General features: G+C 40.7%; 3 non-coding genes across 3 annotated transcripts; 2 read left to right on the top strand and 1 right to left on the bottom strand.

Moving 5' to 3' along the window:
- Window positions 1-10255: 10255 nt before the first annotated feature.
- On the bottom strand, window positions 10256-10338 carry trnal-cag (transfer RNA leucine (anticodon CAG)). The gene has a single exon. It is a non-coding gene; the product is annotated as a tRNA-Leu (tRNA).
- A 1695-nt stretch (window positions 10339-12033) lies between these two features.
- On the top strand, window positions 12034-12106 carry trnak-uuu (transfer RNA lysine (anticodon UUU)). Its single transcript has one exon. It is a non-coding gene; the product is annotated as a tRNA-Lys (tRNA).
- Window positions 12107-17211: 5105 nt separating this feature from the next.
- Window positions 17212-17284, top strand: trnaa-agc (transfer RNA alanine (anticodon AGC)). The gene has a single exon. It is a non-coding gene; the product is annotated as a tRNA-Ala (tRNA).
- Window positions 17285-23113: the final 5829 nt, after the last annotated feature.

The raw sequence follows: 23113 nt of genomic DNA, 5'->3' as shown, positions 1-23113 counted from the left end.
CTATCTAAATAATACCCACTCTGTGGTGGTCCTGTGGGGGTCCTGACCATTGAAAAACAGAGTGAGCAGTCTACAGTCAGTAATTGTAGAACTACAAAGTGCTTCTATATGGTAAGTGGAGCTGATAAAATAGACAGTGAGTGTAGAAACAAGAAGGTGGTTTTAATGTTATGGTTGATTAGTGTAAACTCACACACTGCTGTATGTGCTTGCATGACTGTAGGACGCGTTTTCAGTGCATTACCGTAATATCCATAAAATGTGTCCTTGCGATTTCAGTGCAGAAAAGTTTGTGTAGAGACTGCAGCAGCGGATACTGTGTTTGTTTAGAAATTGTGGTCATACTTTTTTCAACAAGGTAAGTTTATTAAAATAAACGTTTTTTGTATATTAGCTTCTGGATATTTTCGGATGCTACGGACAAAACTGTGTTGTACTGCTATGATGATACGACTATGTTCCAAACTCTGTTAAGGCCTCAGCATACTTCATGCGGAAACGACGTTCGCCTGGCTTCGGCGACCAAAGTGACGTAATCGCGGAGAAAGCGAACAACCGCGGACGTCGCGCAGAGGCTTCGCTCGCCTTGTCGCGCACATGGAAGCTGGGCGAACTCCGCGGACAACGTCACTCCGCGACAACGCCTGTGATTGGTCGGTAAAAAGAGGCGTGCCATGTAAACAAACATGGACGAGTTTGAGGAGCGTTTGTCAGAACAGGTACGGCGGTATCGTCACCTTTACGATACCTCTTTAAGAGATTATAAAGACAGCCAAATCATTATGAATTCATGGAAAGAAATCGGAGAGACTCTTGGTAAAGATTCAAATTTTTGTCGCCAAAAATGGAAAAACCTCCGTGACAAATTTGTGAAAACAAAAAAACGAATGAAGGGTCGGAGTGGAGATGCCGGTGGCAACAAGACCCCTCCTTTATACACAGCTTTGTCCTGGTTATCTGGCTTCATTAAGCACCGTGAGACAGAGACAAACATGCCAAACTCCTCTGAGTCTGAGGTTAGTAATATTGTGTGTATATGCATGAATGTATGTATATATATACTATATATAATGTGTGTGTGTGTGTAGCCAGTTAATGTATAGTAGTTTGCTAACAATACTATATATATATATATATATATGTGTGTGTGTGTGTGTGTGTGTGTGTGATAAAGTTTATTTTACTGTGCAAGATGCTGAAAATATCTTGTAAAACTATGAAATATTTAAATTTATGTCATATGTGTTATTTTAAACATTTAATATACTTACCTAAAGGAAGATTAGTATTTACATTTAGCTACCATCCAGCTAATCATGTACTGGATAATATATATACAGTGTATCACAAAAGTGAGTACACCCCTCACATTTCTGCAGATATTTAAGTATATCTTTTCATGGGACAACACTGACAAAATGACACTTTGACACAATGAAAAGTAGTCTGTGTGCAGCTTATATAACAGTGTAAATTTATTCTTCCCTCAAAATAACTCAATATACAGCCATTAATGTCTAAACCACCGGCAACAAAAGTGAGTACACCCCTTAGTGAAAGTTCCTGAAGTGTCAATATTTTGTGTGGCCACCATTATTTCCCAGAACTGCCTTAACTTTCCTGGGCATGGAGTTTACCAGAGCTTCACAGGTTGCCACTGAAATGCTTTTCCACTCCTCCATGACGACATCACGGAGCTGGCGGATATTCGAGACTTTGCGCTCCTCCACCTTCCGCTTGAGGATGCCCCAAAGATGTTCTATTGGGTTTAGGTCTGGAGACATGCTTGGCCAGTCCATCACCTTTACCCTCAGCCTCTTCAATAAAGCAGTGGTCGTCTTAGAGGTGTGTTTGGGGTCATTATCATGCTGGAACACTGCCCTGCGACCCAGTTTCCGGAGGGAGGGGATCATGCTCTGCTTCAGTATTTCACAGTACATATTGGAGTTCATGTGTCCCTCAATGAAATGTAACTCCCCAACACCTGCTGCACTCATGCAACCCCAGACCATGGCATTCCCACCACCATGCTTGACTGTAGGCATGACACACTTATCTTTGTACTCCTCACCTGATTACCGCCACACATGCTTGAGACCATCTAAACCAAACAAATTAATCTTGGTCTCATCAGACCATAGGACATGGTTCCAGTAATCCATGTCCTTTGTTGACATGTCTTCAGCAAACTGTTTGCAGGCTTTCTTGTGTAGAGACTTCAGAAGAGGCTTCCTTCTGGGGTGACAGCCATGCAGACCAATTTGATGTAGTGTGCGGCGTATGGTCTGAGCACTGTCAGGCTGACCCCCCACCTTTTCAATCTCTGCAGCAATGCTGACAGCACTCCTGCGCCTATCTTTCAAAGACAGCAGTTGGATGTGACGCTGAGCACGTGCACTCAGCTTCTTTGGACGACCAACGCGAGGTCTGTTCTGAGTGGACCCTGCTCTTTTAAAACGCTGGATGATCTTGGCCACTGTGCTGCAGCTCAGTTTCAGGGTGTTGGCAATCTTCTTGTAGCCTTGGCCATCTTCATGTAGCGCAACAATTCGTCTTTTAAGATCCTCAGAGAGTTCTTTGCCATGAGGTGCCATGTTGGAACTTTCAGTGACCAGTATGAGAGAGTGTGAGAGCTGTACTACTAAATTGAACACACCTGCTCCCTATGCACACCTGAGACCTAGTAACACTAACAAATCACATGACATTTTGGAGGGAAAATGACAAGCAGTGCTCAATTTGGACATTTAGGGGTGTAGTCTCTTAGGGGTGTACTCACTTTTGTTGCCGGTGGTTTAGACATTAATGGCTGTATATTGGGTTATTTTGAGGGAAGAATAAATTTACACTGTTATATAAGCTGCACACAGACTACTTTTCATTGTGTCAAAGTGTCATTTTGTCAGTGTTGTCCCATGAAAAGATATACTTAAATATCTGCAGAAATGTGAGGGGTGTACTCACTTTTGTGATACACTGTATATATAGCTTTCTGCTAAGATGAACAGTAATGTGAATACTCTGATGATAAATTAGTAGCTGTGAAATAATCTTTTTCCTTTCCCAATAGAAAAACAAAGAAGAGGAAGCATCAGATCTCCTTGAAAACTCCATGCCACAATCTGACCCACCTTGTGAAATGACAATAAACTTTGAAGATTTTGACAGCCCACTACTGACACCTCCAACAGCTACACCCTCAGCATCAATCTCCTTGCCCAGTGCACCATCCACTTCCTCTGAAGCATCCTCTGATATTTCAGAGGAGAAAAAAGAGAACCAACAAAGACATAAAAGAAAAAGAGACTCCTCTGAGGGCTTTAGCATAAAAAACATTACAGAGATGCTTGATAAGCGACGGGCAGAAAGAGATGCACAGTTTGAGAAAGTCCTGAAAAGTAATGATAGTTTTTCTCGTTATGTCCAGCATGTAGCTGATTTTATGCGGTCCCTACCCCCAGAGGTGTGCTGCGACTTTAAATTTAAATTGCAGAATCTCATGTTTGAGACAGAAAAACAAGTCCTGGCCACCAAACCTACGTGAAGTGAGCTTGGGTGGCATTCATAAGCTGTTCTGAATGTTAATTTGCACTAACTGTTCAAATGTTAAACACTTCGATGGGTACAAAAATTCAAGTCAGGAAATGTTTAAAAGATTTTATTTATGTTAGATTACAGTTGAACGGATGTACATTGTACAACATTACTTACTTTTGTTAAAATAAATATGACCTTGGAAGCAAATTTTGTCTCTTACATTTCTAAATTATAAGCAATATCTAGCAAAATTTACATAAAACATTTAAGAATAGTTTACACATCAATAATTGAAGATTATTGATGTGTAGCTTTGACAGGTTACATTGAATTTTTTTTCACTCTTGATTAAGTGCACCTTTGTTGATGATGGCATCCTGCCAGGGCACAGATCCATGGGCTGAACAGAAGAATTGTGCCAAGGTATTTCGTGTGCCAATGGCTGCTCTGCTAGCTCGGGTACCTGACAATCTTCCTGGGTCCTGAAGGTTGTTGTCCCCCTCTATCAGTCTCCTCCACTCTCCAGGCTGTGTGTTTCCAGATGCAGTAGGTATGTCTGCAAAATTTGGTGGAATGTATGATGTGGAGAGTGTGTTGGTTGCATCGGTGCATGTCAGGTAATTATGCAGTGCAACACATGCTTTCACAATGTCCACTGCTTTTTCAGGAGCACACTCAATTGGCCGCCCAAGTATTCGCCACCTTGCAGCCAAAATTCCAAATGCATTTTCAATAACTCGCCGTGCCCGAGAATGCCTGTAATTGTAAATTCTTTGCTCCTTCATTAAACAGGATCCTGTGAAATGTAAAACGATAAATGACATTCAGAAATATAGCTAGTATACCTGCAACACCAACATAACATGAGTATTTAAAATTACCACTGCTTTTGTGCAATTACTTGGAAATATGTTAATTCAAGTATATGATAAAACAACTGTACTACTTAAACAATATATAGACTTGTGTAAAGCTGTAGTGTCCTATTGGTGTACATGACAAATGAAATATTTAGATTTTAGTACTTACCTGGATAAGGACGCATAAGGTTGACATGCAAAGGAAATGCTGCATCCCCCACAAACACATATGGGGAGGTGACCTGGCAACCAGGCAAGGGAGATGAAGTTGGCAGTCCTAATTTTCCTTGCAAGAGTTTTGATCCAAATTCACTCTCTTGAAAAACTCCTCCATCACTCTCTCGCCCATAAGCACCAACATCCACCATAGTAAATTTGTACCTGGCATTACATGCTGCCAGCAGCACAATGGAATGCGTGCCTTTGTAATTAAAGTAATCGCTACCAGCTCCAGGTGGGGCTCGTATTTGCACATGCTTGCCGTCAACTGATCCAACACAATTGGGGTAATTCCATAAACTCCAAAACTCTTGGGCTATATCCGCCCACTGTGTCGGCTTTGGAAACTCCACGAAATCCTCAAGAGCATGCCAAATAGCTTTGCACATTTCAGATACGACAGCACGTACGGTCGATGGACCCAGTTTATAGCTTTCTGCGGCACTTTGCTGAGTGCAACCGCTGGCAAGAATTCGTAAAGTCACGGCAAGTCTTTCTGCCAAGTCTACCGGGGATCTATGCGTTCTTGCATGTTTTACGTGGGGAGCAAGTCGGCTCAGTAAGCTGTCAAAACGACTTGCACACATCCTGAAGTAAGAAAAGTGCGTCTCCTCGTCAATGTATCTCATCGGTTTTACCAACATTATAAACTCTCCGTCGTCAACCCTCGATCTGTTCAAAGGTCTCACGTACCACCTGCGCCTTTCTCTTTTCTTCTTATAAAGACAAAGCAGCAAAAACAGTTCTTCCTCTGCTTCTTCTTCTAGCATGTTTTTATATGCCTCCAACACCTCGCACGTCGCCATTTTCGGTAGTCATGGAAACCTAACATTCACAGCTGTGGAGCAGACGCGACAGGCAAAGCGAAACCGCTAGAAGTATGCCAGCTTGTAAGCTCGCGAAGGCGCGTTCGGCTTCGTGCGACGTTCGCGAACTTGGCTTCGCTTGAAGTATGCTGAGTGCTTTAGACTCTTCCACCACCGTTAGCGCTTCTCTCAGTTAGTTCAGCTCATTAAATATATTATCCACAGTATCGCTTACTTTTACAAACCCAATTCCAACAATGTTTAGACAGAAGAGAAAATGTCAATGTAAATAGACAGCAGTTTGTAAAAGATGTTATTTATATTCTAGCATACAAACATACATCGCTCCAAAATATGAATGAACGTTTCAACCAGGGTTGCCAGATTGCGCATTTCAAAGGCCGCCAAAATGCATGGAAAACCGCCCAACATACTCACGAAAAACAGCCGATAATCAGCGCTTAAACAATATTAAACCAGTTAAACATGATCTACTACTGCTGATATCTCACAAATCAGTGATTATAAATTATTAATGTCATTTGAAATAATGAATGGCATTTGCAATAATAAAAAACTAAGACTAAGAAGTCTTAAGAAGTGTTTCTTTAGGGTTTTTTGTGTTCTTGCTAGAACTGTTTCTACTTGAAGAACCCTTTAGTATAATTCAAGGTTATTTGCTAACTCAATTAGATTTTTAAAGATTATTTTATTTTGCCACATATAAATGCACATAACATTTAAGGACTGGAAAACTATCGTGCAACTGATACAGGAAAAAAGGAAAAAGGTGAAAGAAAGGAATCTGTTTGTAATCTACCTGCTAAATTCTCCTCCTGAGATGTTTTTCTTTGTGTGTGTAAGCAGCAACATACTTCAGCTAAAACTTTATATAATCGCCTTCAAGAGAGCCGAAACAGAAATAAATTTTTTTTATATTAATTGAATTTCTACAGGACAACATATGTTAAAGTTTGTAATTTAAGTCACATGCTTGTGAGGATTAAAGCAAGTTCCAGATCCTGGATAGTTCAGTCGGTAGAACATCAGACTTTTAATCTGAGGGTCCAGGGTTCAAGTCCCTGTTCGGGCGAGTTGCTATAGGTAAGAGGTAATGTCCCGTACTACATGGTTTATTTAGAATGATGAAGAATTTGTACCTTGTGAGATATTTCTAAGTAAAATAGCATGTACTTGATAAGCTTGAGATAATAGCAAACTGTATGTGTAACATGTTCTCCACACCAATTAGTTGTTTTAAACAGACAGTAGTAAATATAGGACCGTTTAAATCTATATTTATGTGCAGCGTAATAATGCACTGAGTTTTAGATATTAATACCCACATATTTTATGTTGAATTACATGCATCATAATTTCAGTTCTTGCTTCACAGAGCCGCTTTGTTATTGCACTGCACTAAACAGTTGGTATATCCTGCACTATTTTGGCCCCTACATAATGCAGCATCAACCCTTAATTCAGTCTGTCAGTGGTACAAAGACAGTTACGATTTGGTTCAGTTCGTCGTAAAGGCTGCGATAAACGTGAGTACGTGAGCTTAAACACGTTGAACCCCCACTTTATAATGCAGCATCAATGATCTGTTAGTACATTACAATTTACAAAGGGTAAAGGAGAGTTCTTTATAAGGGGAATTAGCTCAAATGGTAGAGCGCTTGCTTCGCATGCGAGAGGTAGTGGGATCGATGCCCGCATTCTCCAATGCAGAAACATTATGATCATTTAAAGGCAACACGTAATATGAGACTCGTTGCGTCATTGCTCACTGAAACGCTGCGTCAAAAATGAGGTCAGTTTACACTCTATTTTCATTCATCGTTTAGTTTAAACACCTTTATTATTTTTTTAAATTGACAAACATGCAATAACTTTGAAACAAACTTGAAACAAATCTTTTCACATTATTATGTATGGTAGAGGGTTAAAGATGTAAATCTGTATAAAGCATGAGCTGTCAGAAGTGAGATTCAAACCCACGCCTAAATGAGAGACTGTGACCTGAACGCAGCACCTTAGACCGCATCCTGACTAGCTTGGGTAACGTTGACACCACATCATATATCAATAGAAAGGGAGCCCCATATGAGCACTCCAACTGACCAAATAATGTGTATTAGGTTAGGGCCAGTGATAGCTCAGTGGTTAAGGTACTGCACTAGTAAACAGAAGATTGCCGGTTCAAGCCCAGCCACCACCAAGTTGCCACTGTTGGGTCCCTGAGCAAGGCCCTTAACCCTCAGTGTGTAAGTCCTTTTGGGTAAAAGCGTATGCTGAAAATGTAAATGTTTTCTCTGGTATGAGTTTATTAGGTACAGCCTTCTTGTTGGGTTTTTAACTGACTGGATTATGTGTTAATAACTCAAACCCTGTTTGTGCTGGTTGTAAGGCTATTCAATCGATCACTAGATGGCATAATATGAATACAGTTAGAAAGTAAAATGATGTCACATGCTGACCTGTGTGGAATACAACTAATGTATGTAGTACTAAGAAGTGTTTCTTAAGGGTTTTTTTGGTGTTCTTGCTGGAACTGTTCTACAGGACAACATATGTTAAAGTTTGTAATTTAAGTCACATCCTTGTGAGGATTAAAGCAGCTTGCAGAGCCCAGGTAGCTCAGTCGGTAGAGCATCAGACTTTTAATCTGAGGGTCCAGGGTTCAAGTCCCTGTTCGGGAGAGTTGTTTCTTACTGTGTTGGGTAAGCGATAATGTCCCGTACTTCATGGTTTAATCAAAAAGTTGAAGAATTTGTACTTTGTGAGATGTTATTAAGTGAAATATTATGTACCTGATAAGCTTGAAATAATAGCACACTGCATGTGTAACATGTTCTCCACACTGACTAGTTGTACGCCCAGCTGTCTCAAACAGACTGTAGTAAATAGAGGACAGTTTGTAAATATTACAGTTTGTTGGGCTTATAGTCGTCAGGATCTCCTGGACCTGGGATTCCGCTGTGAAAGGATTATTTCATCGGACTATCACAGCTTTCACGATATACCGGGAGAAATAGTCAGGACTCCGGGGTCTCCCAGGAGGAAACGTAAACAAAGGAAACAGAAGCATGGCTGCAGGGCCGGCCCGCTAGCACGGCTAAAGAGACAACCGTTTAAACTGCCGCTCCCCAGCATTTTCCTCTCAAATGCCAGATCCATAATAAACATGATCGACGAACTGAGGCTACAGTTTGCTGATAATATCTGTCTTCGGAACTGCAGCGTTGCGATAATTACAGAGACCTAGCTGCAGCCCACCATACCGGACTCGGCTATCGAGTTAGCATGCTACACGGCTCACCGCTACGACAGAAACGGCGACTCCGGTAAGAGCAGAGGAGGGGGATTATGCATCTACATAAACAACAGCTGGTGCAAAGATGCAAAGACTGTAGACAGCCATTGTTCCCCGGATTTGGAATATTTAACTGTTAAATGCAGACCATTCTATCTACCTCGCGAGTTCACTGTCGCTATGGTAACGGCCGTATACATACCACCCGATGCTAATGCTAACCGGGCTCTGGGTGAGCTACACAACGCATTAAGTAACCAACAGAACTCATATCCCGACGCAGTGCACATAGTAGCGGGGGATTTCAACCATGCCGAATTAAAAACAGTACTCCCAAAATTTGAACAGCACATTAAGTGTGCAACTAGGGTGCAAACACACTGGACAAAGTTTACAGCAACATCAGGAAAGGCTATAGGACAAACCCCTTACCACATCTGGGTCTGTCAGACCATATTTCCATGCTGTTGATCCCTGCATACACACCCTGCAGGAAGAGAATTCCACCAGCCACAAGGACTGTAAAAACATGGCCAGAGGGGGCATCACATCAGCTTCAGGACTGTTTTGAGAGCACAGATTGGAGTGTTTTTGAACATCAGGACCTGGAGGTATACACCACGTCGGTGCTCTCATACATCAACTTCTGCGTTGAAAATGTCACTGTGGACAAACGTATTCGGGCATATTCCAATCAAAAACCCTGGATGACCAAAGAAGTACAGGTCCTGCTGAGACAACGTGACATCGCTTTTAGGTCTGGAGATGGTGTGCAGTACGGAGCCGCTAGAGCTGACCTGAAGAGAGGCATCAGGGAGGCCAAGATGGAGTACAAAAGGGAGATCGAGAACCATTTTGAAACCAACAACACTAGGCAAATGTGGCAGGGAGTCCAGCATCTCACCAACTACAAGTCCAGCAACATCACGATGGCTGAGGACGACCCGGCGCTTGTGGAGGAGCTGAACCACTTCTTCGCACGCTTCGAGGTGGAAAGTTCAGAGGCAGCAGCAGCCCCATCAACCGTGGTGCAGGAACATGAGGTGAGGTGCACACTGAGAGCGGTGAACCCCAGAAAGGCTGCTGGACCAGACAGAGTGACCGGGAGGGTCCTCAAAGAGTGTGCGGATCAGTTAGCTGGGATTTTTACAAAGATATTCAATGCTTCACTGTCCCAGTCCTTCATCAGACAGTTTTTACTTAGGGAAAAAAGTAAACATCTAGTAGACAATGTACTTTACATACATTTAAATAATGTGAAAATTTCAATTGTAAAATACTGCTGTAACAATGTAAATAGACGCTGAATAAACATACTTTATGATCAGGATGAATACACGATTAAATTTCTCAAATTTTTAGAGATCAAAAACCAGGGTCCTGGCATCCATGTGGATGTTACTTTGACACATACCACCTACCTCAGCATCGTTGCAGACCGTATACACCCTTTGACGAAAACTGTATTCCCTGATGGCTGTTGACTCTAAAGAAGTAACTTTGTATGAAGCTTGAGATGTCAGAAGTGGGATTCGAACCCACGCCTCCAGGGGAGACTGCGACCTGAACGCAGCGCCTTAGACCGCTCGGCCATCCTGACATGCTTGCAAGTTCTTAATGCCAATTACCAACAACACCCCCACATGGCCAAAGATTTGTACAAAGTGCTGAATCTTTTCACATTATTATGTATCTTAGAGGGTTAAAGACATAAATTTGTATGAAGCACTAGCAGTCAGAAGTGGGATTCAAACCCACACCTCCATGGGACACTGTGACCTGAACTCAGCGTTTTAGACCGCATCCTGACTAGCTTGGGTACCATCACCACCACCCTCGCCCCACACGGACTAATATTTGTACGAACTGCTTAATCTTTTCACATTATTATGTATGGTAAATGTACTGAATGTAACCCATTTGCTGCACTGTACACTTTGTCACTAGGTTGTAAATCATATATCAATTGAAAGGGAGCCCCATATGAGATCTCCAACTGACCAAATAATGATTTTGGGTGGACCATTCTTAGCACTGTACGGCACTAGCATGTTAGGGTGTGTTTTCTCTGGTATGAATGTATTAGGTACAGCCTTCTTGTTGGGTTTTTAACTGACTGGATTATTTGTTAAGAACTCAAACCCTGTTTGTGCTTGTTGTAGGCTATTCAATCGACCATTAGATGGCATAATATGAATACAGTTAATATTGCGTTAGACTCAAGCAATAGAACACGAGAGGGAGTGTGTTATCGCGAATAACATCACGGCTGTGTTATTCGCGATAACACACGACCTCAAGTGTTCTATTGCTTTTATACAACAGTTTTTACAAAATAAAGAAAGAAAATAAATCAAAGAAGCCCTAAATTTCATAATAAATATGCTTTAATATTGAGAATACCTTCCGCCAAAAAGTAGTTCCACAACGAATATAAAGTTTAACACTACAAAGCAGACATCCCAAGTTGCAAAAACTCCTTTCAGGGAGGTAAGAACAACAAGAAGAAAAAGGCAAGAACCTCCGAAAAAAAAAAAAAAAAAAAAAAAACCTCTTGCACACACCAAAGGATATTGGTGATAACAGAACTTTTAGGAGCTGCTAACTGGGCTATTGAACTAACTGTTCGCGTTACAAACACATTAATGTTCCCTACATAGTGCACTAGATTGTATATCAGATAACGGATTTAAAACGCGATCGGGAAAAAGGTCTGTGTCGCCTGCGTGCGCGTTTGTGTGCATGAAGCTTGTCGTTACTGGCAACGCGTCAGCGGAGTAATACAGTTGTGGTGTGAAAAGGCTGTGCTGTTATCACGAATATCAGCACGGTTAGAACGCTTCTCAACCAATCAGATTGTAAGGAACTAACTGTTGTATAAAGTAAAACGATGTCTGTTTCTATCACAGTTTCATCGCATGCTGACCTCTAGAATACAACTGATGTATGTAGCACTAAGAAGTGTTTCTTAAGGGTTCTTTTTGTGTTCTTGGTAGAACTGTTTCTACTTGAAGAACCCTTTAGTATAATTTAAGGTTCTTTGCTAACTCAGTTTGAGTTTTATGGATTTTTTTTTCTCTTGCCACATATAAATGCACATAACATTTTAATGACTGGAAAACAATCGTGCAATTGATACAGGAAAAAAGGAAAAAGGTGAAAGAAAGGAATCTGTTTGTAATCTACCTGCAAATTTCTCCTCCCGAGATGTTTTTCTTTGTGTGTGTAAGCAGCAACATACTTCACTTAAAACTTTATATAATCGCCTTCAAGAGAGACAGCACGGATCTTTACAGCCCGGGTAGCTCAGTCGGTAGAGCATCAGACTTTTAATCTGAGGGTCCAGGGTTCAAGTCCCTGTTCGGGCGAGTTGTTTCTTACTGCATTAGGTAAGCGGTAATGTCCCATACTACATGGTTTATTCAGAAAGTTGAAGAATTTGTACTTTGTGAGATATTATTAAGTGAAATATCATGTACTTGATCAGCTTGAAATAATTGCACACTGTATGTGCAACATGTTCTCCACCCCAACTAGTTGTAAGCCCAGCTGTTTCAAACAGACTGTAGTAATTGCACTACATTAAACAGTTGGTATATCCTGCACTATCGTGGCCCTTACATAATGCAGCATCAACACTTTGTTAGAACATTACAATTTACAAAGGGTCCTTCGTAAGGGGAATTAGCTTATATGGTAGAGCGCTTGCTTAGCATGCGAGAGGTAGCAGGATCTATGCCCGCATTCTCCAGTGTACAAACATTGTGATAATTTAATGGCATCATGTAATACGAAAGTCAATGCCTCATTGCTCACTGAAGCTATATTTTTTCAGATTGTTATGTATGGTAGAGGGTTAAAGATGTAAATTTGTGTATAGCATGCGCTGTCAGAAGTGGGATTTGAACCCACGCCTCCAGGGGAGACTGTGACATGAACGCAACACCTTAGACCGCATCCTGACTAGCTTGGGTACCGTTGACACCACACCATATATCAATAGAAAGGGAGCCCCATATGAGCACTCCAACTGACCAAATAATGATTTTGGACCATTTGTGAACCATTATTAGCACTGTAACGCCACTAGCATGTTAGGGTGTGTTTTCTCTGGTATGAGTGTATTAGGTACAGCCTTCTTGTTGGGTTTTTAACTGACTGGATTATGTGTTAAGAACTCAAACCCTGTTTGTGCTCGTTGTAGGCTATTCAATCGATCACTAGATGGCATAATATGAATACAGTTAGAAAGTAAAACGATGTCGCATGCTGACCTGTGTGGAATACAACTAATGTATGTAGTACTAAGAAGTGTTTCTTAAAGGTTTTTTTGGTGTTCTTGCTGGAACTGTTCTACAGGACAACATATGTTAAAGTTTGTAATTTAAGTCACATCCTTGTGAGGATTAAAGCAGCTTGCAGAGCCTGGATAGCTCAGTCGGTAGAGCATCAGACTTTTAATCTAAAAGTTGTTTATTACTGCATTAGGTAAGCGGTAATGTCCTGTACTACATGCTGTATTTACAAAGTTGAAGAATTTGTACTTTGTGAGATGTTATTAAGTGAAATATCATGTACTTGATAAGCTTGAAATAATAGCACTCTGTGTGTGTAACATGTTCTCCACACCAACTAGTTGTTTCTAACAGACTGTAGTAAATAGAGGACAGTTTAAATCTATATTTATGTGTAGCCTAATAATGCGCTGAGTTTTAGATATTAATTCCCACATATTTTTTGTTGCCTTAAAGACTCACTTAAATCCTGATCTAATTTTTGATGCCGCGTTTCATTAAGCGATGCCGCAACGAGTTTCATATTACATGATACCCTTAAATAATCATAATGTATCTGCACTGGAGAATGCAGGCATCGATCCCGCTACCTCTCGCATGCTAAGCGAGCGCTCTACCATTTGAGCTAATTCCCCTTATGATGCTCCTTTGTTCCCATTTTGAAGGTTGTGATATTGCTTTAAGCTTAATTTTTCTTTTTCATGTAATAACTGATATTTTACTGGATCTCTGCTGATATCTTGTGGGCCATATTGACTAATCAGTGAAAATTATTGCGCTGCCTTGTATAATAAAACCATTTTGCTTATTTAGCTTTAATTAGCTTTAATTATTAAACAGTTAATAAGATAGTGATGGTGAAACTAATAACCTGTTTTTACCATCACTAAGTGTCTTTACCATCACAACAAGTTATGTGTTGGTAATGACATGTTGAGGTAATGACAGTTTTTACTTAGGGATGCACTGTGCGATTGACTATAAGATCGTGATCCATGTATTGGGCACCCCTGATGTAAAACAACTGTACTTTTGGTAACCCCTTTTGGAGTCTTTCCAAGAAATTGCTCCTGATAACTTTTATTGTTTATTGAAACACAACATTTCCATCACAGATCTGCTTCAAACTTAGGGAGATCCGCTGTCAGAACTCGGACACAGTCTTTATGTTCAAGTCTAGATTTAAAACATGTTTATTTACTCAGGCTGTTGATTGGTCTTTTCAAACTAAACAAGCAAACCTAGTTATGCTGTGTTTATTTACTCAGACTGTTGATTGGTCTTTTCAAACTAAACAAGCAAACCTAGTTATGCTGTAATAGTTAGGGGTGCTGGAGTCTAAACCTGTAAAACTCTCTGATATTTTACTCCTAACGATTTCACATTGTAACAACATCTTCTGTTGTTTTAACCCGAGGTGGTTCTGACGGAAACCTGTTCACCCTCTCAAGGTTAAAGACTGCAGTGCCAACAATGCTGCTCCTACTAGATGTGACGGACACCTGGCGTGTTTGCACCAAAAATGTCCAGAATGTACAACAGACTTTATCACAGACTGGACTGAACAATGAAGAACTTACATTATTTTTTTGCTGGTTACAACTTTCAGTTCAATTTAATTTTGTGTTTGTATGATTTGTGTAAATCCTTTTTATTTAAAGTATCCTCCAGGCCACCCAAGAAGGATGGGTCCCTGCTGAGTCTGGTTCCTCTCAAGGTTTCTTCCTGAGTTTTTCTCTGCCACAGTCGCCCTTCGGCCTGGATTCTGTAAAGTTGCTTTGAGACAATGTTCATTGGAAAAAGCGCTATATAAATAAATTTGACTTGACATGTGTCCGAGATCTCTAACTCAAGCACCGTTTATGCAATCCATTTGAGTAGTACTGTATTTTATAGAGTACATCCTGAGCTTTTTATTAATGTCACATTTGTGGGTGTGTGGCAAGCAGCTCATGAACTTTCTTTTAAAAATGGCTGCCATGTCATATTTCACATTTCATGGAAATAAGCAAAGTAAGAGATCAGTTTCGTTCAATATGAGTCGTAACTTCAGTTTATAAAGATTACAGAAATGTACAGCAATTTTAACCCTTTCTCAACAAAACATTTATCCAATGTCCTTTGTTGTGGACAGCAGGACTTACTACACCCGGTTTTTAGCCTATTTCTATACAAGGAAGCAGAGAGCTGAGTAAGGCAGAAAATATTTTATGGAACAGATTTATGCAGGAAATTCAGGTGGTGGTGTGTTAGTGTGTGTTGTGCTGGTATGACTGGATAAGACACAGCAGTGCTGCTAGACTGAGAATAGTCCACCAACCAAAAACATCCAGCCATCAGCACCCAGTGGGAAGCGTCCTATGTCCACTGATGAAGGTCTAGAAGATGACCAACTCAAACAGCAGCAATAGATGAGCGATCGTTTCTGACTTTACATCTACAAGGTGGACCAACTAGGTAGGACTGTCTAATAGAGTGGACACGGTATTTAAAAACTCCAGCAGCACTGCTGTGTCTGATCCACTCATGCCAGCACAACACACACTAACACACCACCACCATGTCAGTGTCACTGCAGTACTGAGAATGATCCACCATCCAAATAATACCTGCTCTGTGGTGGTCCTGTCAATAATTGTAGAACTACAAAGTGCTTCTATATGGTAAATGGAGCTGATAAAATAGACAGTGAGTGTAGAAACAAGGAGGTGGTTTTAATGTTACGGCTGATTAGTGTAAACTCACACACTGCTGTATGTGCTTGCATGACTGTAGGACGCGTTTTCAGTGCATTACCGTAATATCCATAAAATGTGTCCTTGCGATTTCAGTGCAGAAAAGTTTGTGTAGAGACTGCAGCAGCGGATACTGTGTTTGTTTAGAAATTGTGGTTATACGCGCTTCTCTCAGTTAGTTCAGCTCATTAAATATATTATCCACAGTATCGCTTACTTTTACAAACCCAATTTCAAGGTTTAGACAGAGGGGAAAATGTCAATGTAAATAGACAGCAGTTTGTAAAAGATGTTATTTATATTCTAGCATACAAACATACATCGCTCCAAAATATGAATAAACGCTTCAGCCAGGGTTGCCAGATTGCGCATTTCAAAGTCCACCAAAATGCATGGAAAACCGCCCAACATACTCATGAAAAACAGCCGATAATCAGCGCTTAAACAATATTAAACCAGTTAAACGTGATCTACTACTGCTGATATCTCACAAATCAATGATTATAAATGATTAATGGCATTTGAAATAATGAATGGCATTTGAAATAATAAAAAACTAAGACTAAGAAGTCTTAAGAAGTGTTTCTTTAGGGTTTTTTGTGTTCTTGGTAGAACTTTCTACTTGAAGAACTATTTAGTATAATTCAAGGTTCTTTGCTAACTCAATTTGATTTTTATGGATTTTTTATGGCGCATAACATTTAAGAACTGAAAAACAATCGTGCAATTGATACAGGGAAAAGGTGAAAGAAAGGAATCTGTTTGTAATCTACCTGCAAAATTCTCCTCCAGAGATGTTTTTCTTTGTGTGTGTAAACAGCAACAGCCTTCACCTAAAACTTTATATAATCGCCTTCAAGAGAGCCGAAACAGGTATAAAACATTTTATATTAATTGAAGTTCTACGGGACAACGTATGTTTAAGTTTGTAATTCAAGTCACATGCTTGTGAGGATTAAAGCAGGTTGCAGAGCCTGGATAGCTCAGTCGATAGAGCATCAGACTTTTAATCTGAGGGTCCAGGGTTCAAGTCCCTGTTCAGGCGAGTCGTTTATTACTGCATTATGTCCCATACTACATGGTTTTGTTTAGAAGGTTGAAGAATTTGTACTTTGTGAGATGTTTCTAAGTGAAATAGCATGTACTTGATCAGCTTGAAATAATAGCACACTGTATGTGTAACATGTTCTTCACACCAACTAGATACAGACTGTAGTAAATAGAGGACAGTTTAAATCTATATTTATGTGCAGCCTAATAATGCACTGAGTTTTAGATATTAATAGGCACATATTTTATGTTAAATTACATACATAATATTTTCAGTTCTTGCACTGCACTAAACAGTTGGTATATCCTGCACTATTTTGGCCCTTACATAATGCAGCATCAACACTCTGCCCTGTTAGTACATTACAAAGGGTAAAGGTGGTTTGTTCGTCAGGGGAATTAGCTCAAATGGTAGAGCGCTCGCTTAGCATGCGAGAGGTAGCGGGATCGATGCCCGCATTCTCCAGTACAGAAACATTATGATTATTTAAGGGCATCACATAATATGAAACTCGTTGCGTCATTGCTTACTGAAACACAGCATCCTAAAGGCTGAGATGAATGTTTTAAATGAAGTGAGTCTGTGATGGTTTAAAAGCAACACATAATATAGAAAAGAGTACATGAGCTGAAACACTTGAAGGCAAAACGAAATATGAACTCGTTGCGTCATTGCTCACTGAAACGCAGCATCAAAAATCAGGTCAGTCTAGGTTCGACTACTGGCTGACTTGGTTACCTTATGGCTTTTTGGTCTCTCTATGGGTATGGGAAGTGGTCTTTATTGTAGCGTAAAAGAGAGATTTGCATGTAATTATTTTTTTTTATAATTAATAACTTCACGAGGCACAACCAACATTTACTTGTTTGGTTAGGCTAAATTGTTTCAAAAAACCTAATTCATAACATATCAGTCCCTTTCTGTTGGGGTAAGTACATAAAGCCGATTATTTTTCTCACCGAGGTAATTAAAACCACAGCGCTAAGTTTTGAATCGTTGTAATGTTTCTTAAACTAACAAAACATAACACATACAATGCAGTGGCGGCTGCTGGTCTTTCAAAGAGGGGAAGCTCGTTGTCGGCTTACATCATAAAATTTGTCAATTTATTTATACTTAAATTCTGCCCTCCGTTCCTTTTCAAGAAAATGGCCTGTGATCCTATCGTACCAAGTAGGCGTCTTTTCCAGGGACTTGACCAGTGTCCTGAAACAAATACTATGAGTGTGTATTATTTACACAGTGAACAACGGAAATGGTCAAGAAAGAAATGGTTTATCTTTCGACTTCACTCGCAAAATCCGTGATGGGACTGAAGCTCCCAGTGATTAAGTGACGTGTCGATCTCAAAATAGCTGTCAATCAAAACGGGATTCAGCCATTCGACTGATCCTCCAATCATCTTGCAGAAGCTCAGCGTCCAGACCTGCCCACAGCTCCATTCACCCCCAGAGACGCTCAGCGTCCGGGAGCGGGACAAAATCGTGGCATTTATCCAATGACCGGCGAGTTTCGAAGCAATGAAAAAAAAACGTTCCATGCAGCCCCATTGAAGTGAAGAGACGCTCAGCTTCTACGGGCAAATGCATTCACGCTACGGGAGTTAACAAAATCAAGTCAGTCGATTTGTGATAAGTAGCTGATTCTGAACGAACTCGTCTTCGAGATGAACGTGTTCTAACGCATTTGTAGTCAATGAAATGTTAACACAACTGTACATATTTGACTATTTAATTTTTGACATTTTAGTCTTAGAGAAATCGCCACTGATACAATGACAGTTAAAAAGTAAATGGCATAACTAAGTGGTAATGATAGAAGTATAAATCTGTAGGCGAACTATAACATAAAATTAGCATATGATTGAATGGTAGGTGGAAACCAGAGATTTAGAGCCTGATTGAAGCGTATGCTATTGTAACCCATATGAAATATGGAGCTACTAAAACCTCAAAAGTCCTTTAAGAGGTGTAGTTACTTGTCGTCCCCAAAAGAGGGCGCAGTGGTAGAAAAAGACTTTACCTTCATTAGTTTTTCCCTTTTTGGCTTGAGAGATCTTGAGAGGTTGCTGCAGACCAGCTGAGCAATAATCGGTACAAAATACTACATAATGGTTTCAAATATTGACTTTTAGCATATATTAGAGCTAATGGACTGGATTTTTTTTTTTTACCAGAATTCCAGCTATGAACGTGAGGGAGGCGGTTTTCTGTCAAGTAATAAGTGTTTGAAACTTCCGTGAGTTTGTTCTGATAGCCTAGCTAGCTTCTGTAAAGGGAGAGTCCACCTTTCTTTTGAGTTCATACGCTTTTCATTAGAAATGGAAGGAATAAAAAACCAATTGGAGTTATGAGAATGTTCTTTAATGCTTGTGGAAATGATTTAAAAGTATAGCTATGCTAATCGCTAGCTAGAATTACTAATAGCGTGGTGGAGCCGCAAAGGCACAGTGCACATATTCTGTTAAGTCATTCAGTTTGGTTAGATTGATACATCTTAATTATTTACAGCACAACTGTGCTATGATTGAACATATTTTGGTTATCATAATGTACATATTAATGGAGTTTAGTGATGGTTCAATTCAAATTCATGTTAAAGGGATAATTGCACATGTTACAGCTAAAAAGTTGGAAAAGAGTAGTAATTCATTAGTCAGTGCTAAAATACCAATACTGAAGTGATGTATAGTAATTCCTTACATGTTAAATGTCAATGTTGCTGTGATGTATGAATGTTAATTAATCATTTGTAGTCAAGGTGCATCCTTAGTTTTTGTACATGTCATAAGATGTTCTGAAATGAAGAAAATAACTTAGAGATCTCATTTTAGGGAACATAAAAGAATAGGAGCATTCATTGTTCTGCACTATCTGTGTAGATTGGTTTTTCTTAGACGCACAGAAAAACTTGGAGAATTGTGATGGCGAGCCCAGCCCTGTGAAACTGTTGATGGTCGTAGAAGCGGTGTGGCCTACCGTTAAGACTGTTTACAGAAGACTCCGGATATATCAGAGTTTTTGCCCAGGACCAGATAAGAACCTACTCACACTATTTACTCTACCTGGGTAAAACAGCCATAGGAAAATACCTTTAATACACACATTCAAGGACTAGAACTTAATTTTTGAATCTATACCTCTTTAAATATAAGGAGTGGTATTGAATTGAAGATCTCTTAACATAATTCCTATTTGTAAGAGCTTATTTATTTCTTTATTTCTAAGGTTTTTTTGCAGCGCTATATGTGATATTTCATTGCTTGTATGGCAATAAATGTGTTAGCTGTTTAACTTCACCTTAACATCTCTCATGATTTCAAGGTATACTGCTAATCGAACCTAGTTAAATGTTAGTGCCTTTTTGTTACTGTTATTAGCAAGCTTAGGTGCTACACTATCAATTATTAGTAGAAACGAATTAAACAGGGTAGCGAAGCCAACAATTCACCGTGAGCACCTGAAAAACGTGTACCTGTCCGCTGAAGGAAAACTGCAGGGGAGTGTCCAGAGCCGAATCACCTCAACGTCGGTCGGTTTCTCTGTTCAGGCCCTGATTTATGGAGAAATAGCTTTGTCTGCCAGCAGAACTAATCCCAGGCGCCGCGACACAGCGACCGTTGGTTCAAAAGTGTTTAAATCGTACTGAAGCGCTTCCCTTTCTTTGTCTTTGCCAGTGCTGTGCCTTGCAGTTTCCCATACGGTCCAGCGGTCAGGATTCCTGGTTTTTACCTAGACGGCCCATGTTCGACTCCCGGTATGGGAATTGGTCTAAGCAGTGGTGCAATGGATAACGTGTCTGACTATGGATCAGAAGATTATAGGTTCCACTCCTGGCTGGCTCGGTTACCTTATGGCTTTTTTTTGTCTCTCTAACTCCTTGTGTGTGGTTCTCTGTACCCCAGATCCAATAATGCAGGTCTTGTCAAGGTGACAAAGGCTTGTCAGAGTGGAAAGAAGTGGCTGATGCTGGCGTCAACCGGTGTAGAGCCTTGCGGTTTCCCATATGGTCTAGTCAGGATTCCTGGTTTTCACCCAGGCGGCCCGGGTTCACCTCCTGGTGTGGGAATTGGTCTTTATGATTGGACTCGAGCAAAACTTTGCCTAATAGTTCCTTGGTGCCTTGTTGCTGTAGCTCAAGCAGCTTGTTCTGTTGGAACTATGACTGCGGTCTACCAGGGAGCAGGAAGTGTCTGATGCTGGCACCAGCCGATACTGAGCCTTGTAGTTTCCTATATGGTCAGGATTCCTGGTTTTTACCCAGGCGGCCCTGATTCGACTCCTGCTATGGGAATTGGACTTGAGCAAAACTCTGCGTGTTAGTTCCTCGGCGCCTTGTTGCTGTAGCTCAAGCACATTGTTCTGTTGGAACTATGACTGCAGTCTATCAGGGGGCAGCAGACGTGAGGCACCGCTGGCAGACTGCAGGGAAGCCGTGATCGTATAGTGGTTAGTACTCTGCGTTGTGGCCGCAGCAAATCCGGGTCACGGCACTGTCTTTTTGTATGCCGTGCTTCGAAGGTTTTTATTCTCTCTTCAGTCAAGAGACAGAAATGAGGCCGGAGTTTCAGGAAAGTCACCACCGCAGACTCACAGGTGCCAGAAGTTCCCATATGGTCTAGCGGTCAGAATTCCTGGTTTTCTCCCGACTCGAGCAAAACTTTGCCTGTTCGTTTCTCGTCGCCTTGTTGCTGTAGCTCAAGCAGCTTGTTCTGTTGGAACTATGACTGCAGTCTATCAGGAAGCAGTTGACGTGAGCCACCAGTGGCAGACCGCTGGGAAGCCGTGGCCGCAGCAACCCCGGTTCGAATCCGGATCACGGCACTGTCTTTTTGTATGCCGTGCTTCGAAGGTTTCTATTCTCTTTCAATTTTTTTCTCTCTAACTCCTTGTGTATGGCTCTCTGTATCCCAGATCCAACAATGCAGGTCTTGTCAAGGTGACAAAGACTTGGCAGAGCGGAATGAAGTGGCTGATGCTGGCGTCAGCCGGTGCTGAGCCTTGCAGTTTCCCATATGGTCTAACGGTCAGGATTCCTGGTTTTCACCCAGGTGGCCTGGGTTTGACTCCCGGAATGGGAATTGGTCTTTATGATTGGACTCGAGCAAAACTTTGCCTATTAGTTCCTCGGCGCCTTGTTGCTGTGGCTCAAGCAGCTTGCAGTTCAAATCTTAGGCCATGTGGGGGTGTTGAGGAAAATTGGCATTGGTAACGTGCAAGCAAGTCAGGATGGTTCAGCTCGCAGTCTCCCCTGGAGCCGTGGGTTCGAATTCCCATTCTGACAGCTCATGCTTTATACCTTCAAAATGGGATCAAAGATGCAAAGGCACGTAAGCTATTACAGTTACATATAATCACAAACACCCCCCCCCCCCAACCATCAAAAAGAAAACCCTTCAGCAGCACTGCAACAAGAACAGAAGAATCTCCTACAAGTCCAACAAAATCAAAGAGAATGCACTTCATAAAAGACCTCATCCTCAAATATGGCTGCATGTTGGCACTGTCGGCTGACTGAGACTTTTTGAACTGCACTAAACATTTGGTATATCCTGCACTATTTTGGCCCTTATATAAAGCAGCATCAACCCTTAAGTCCATCTGTCAGTGGTACAGACAGTTATGCAGCATTAACGCTCTGCTCTGTCAGTACATTACAATTTGCAAAGGGTAAAGTGAGTTCATAGTAGAGGGAATTAGCTCAAATGGTAGAGCGCTCGCTTAGCATGCAAGAAGTAGTGGGATCGATTCCCGCATTCTCCAATGCAGAAACATTATGATCATTTAAGGCATCACGTAATATGAAACTTGTTGCGTCATTGCTCACTGAAACACAGCATCAAAATTTACAATGTTACAACGACATTTACGCTCAATTTTCACTCAAATCATTTTTTAATTTTTTTTTTAGATTTTTAAAAAATCATTTTTGATTTTGAAATTGACAAACACGCAATAACTTGTAATTTATGTCTCGGAGTTTTATCTGAAACGACTTTTTTTTTTTTTAAGTACGTGACGTTTTGTTGGTTTTTCATCTGGTGAACTGCTGATCTTTTTTCAGTTTGTCCTAAAAGCTGGGATGAACGTTTTAAATAAACTGAGTTTGTGATGGTATAAAAGCACCACATAATATAGAAAAGAGTACGTGAGATTAAACACGTTGCACTCTTACTTAATGCAGCATCAACGCTCTGTTAATCCATTAAAATTTACAAAGGGTAAAGGATGTTTTTGTAATAGAAAACTAAGACAAACTAGGACTAAGATTTGTACGAACTGTTATATCTTTTCA

This window comes from Trichomycterus rosablanca, chromosome 10 (assembly GCF_030014385.1).
Source record: "Trichomycterus rosablanca isolate fTriRos1 chromosome 10, fTriRos1.hap1, whole genome shotgun sequence".
Classification (NCBI taxonomy): Eukaryota; Metazoa; Chordata; class Actinopteri; order Siluriformes; family Trichomycteridae; genus Trichomycterus; species Trichomycterus rosablanca.
The sequence above is the reverse complement of the archived record's forward strand: the minus strand, read 5'-3'. Positions and strand labels throughout refer to the sequence as shown.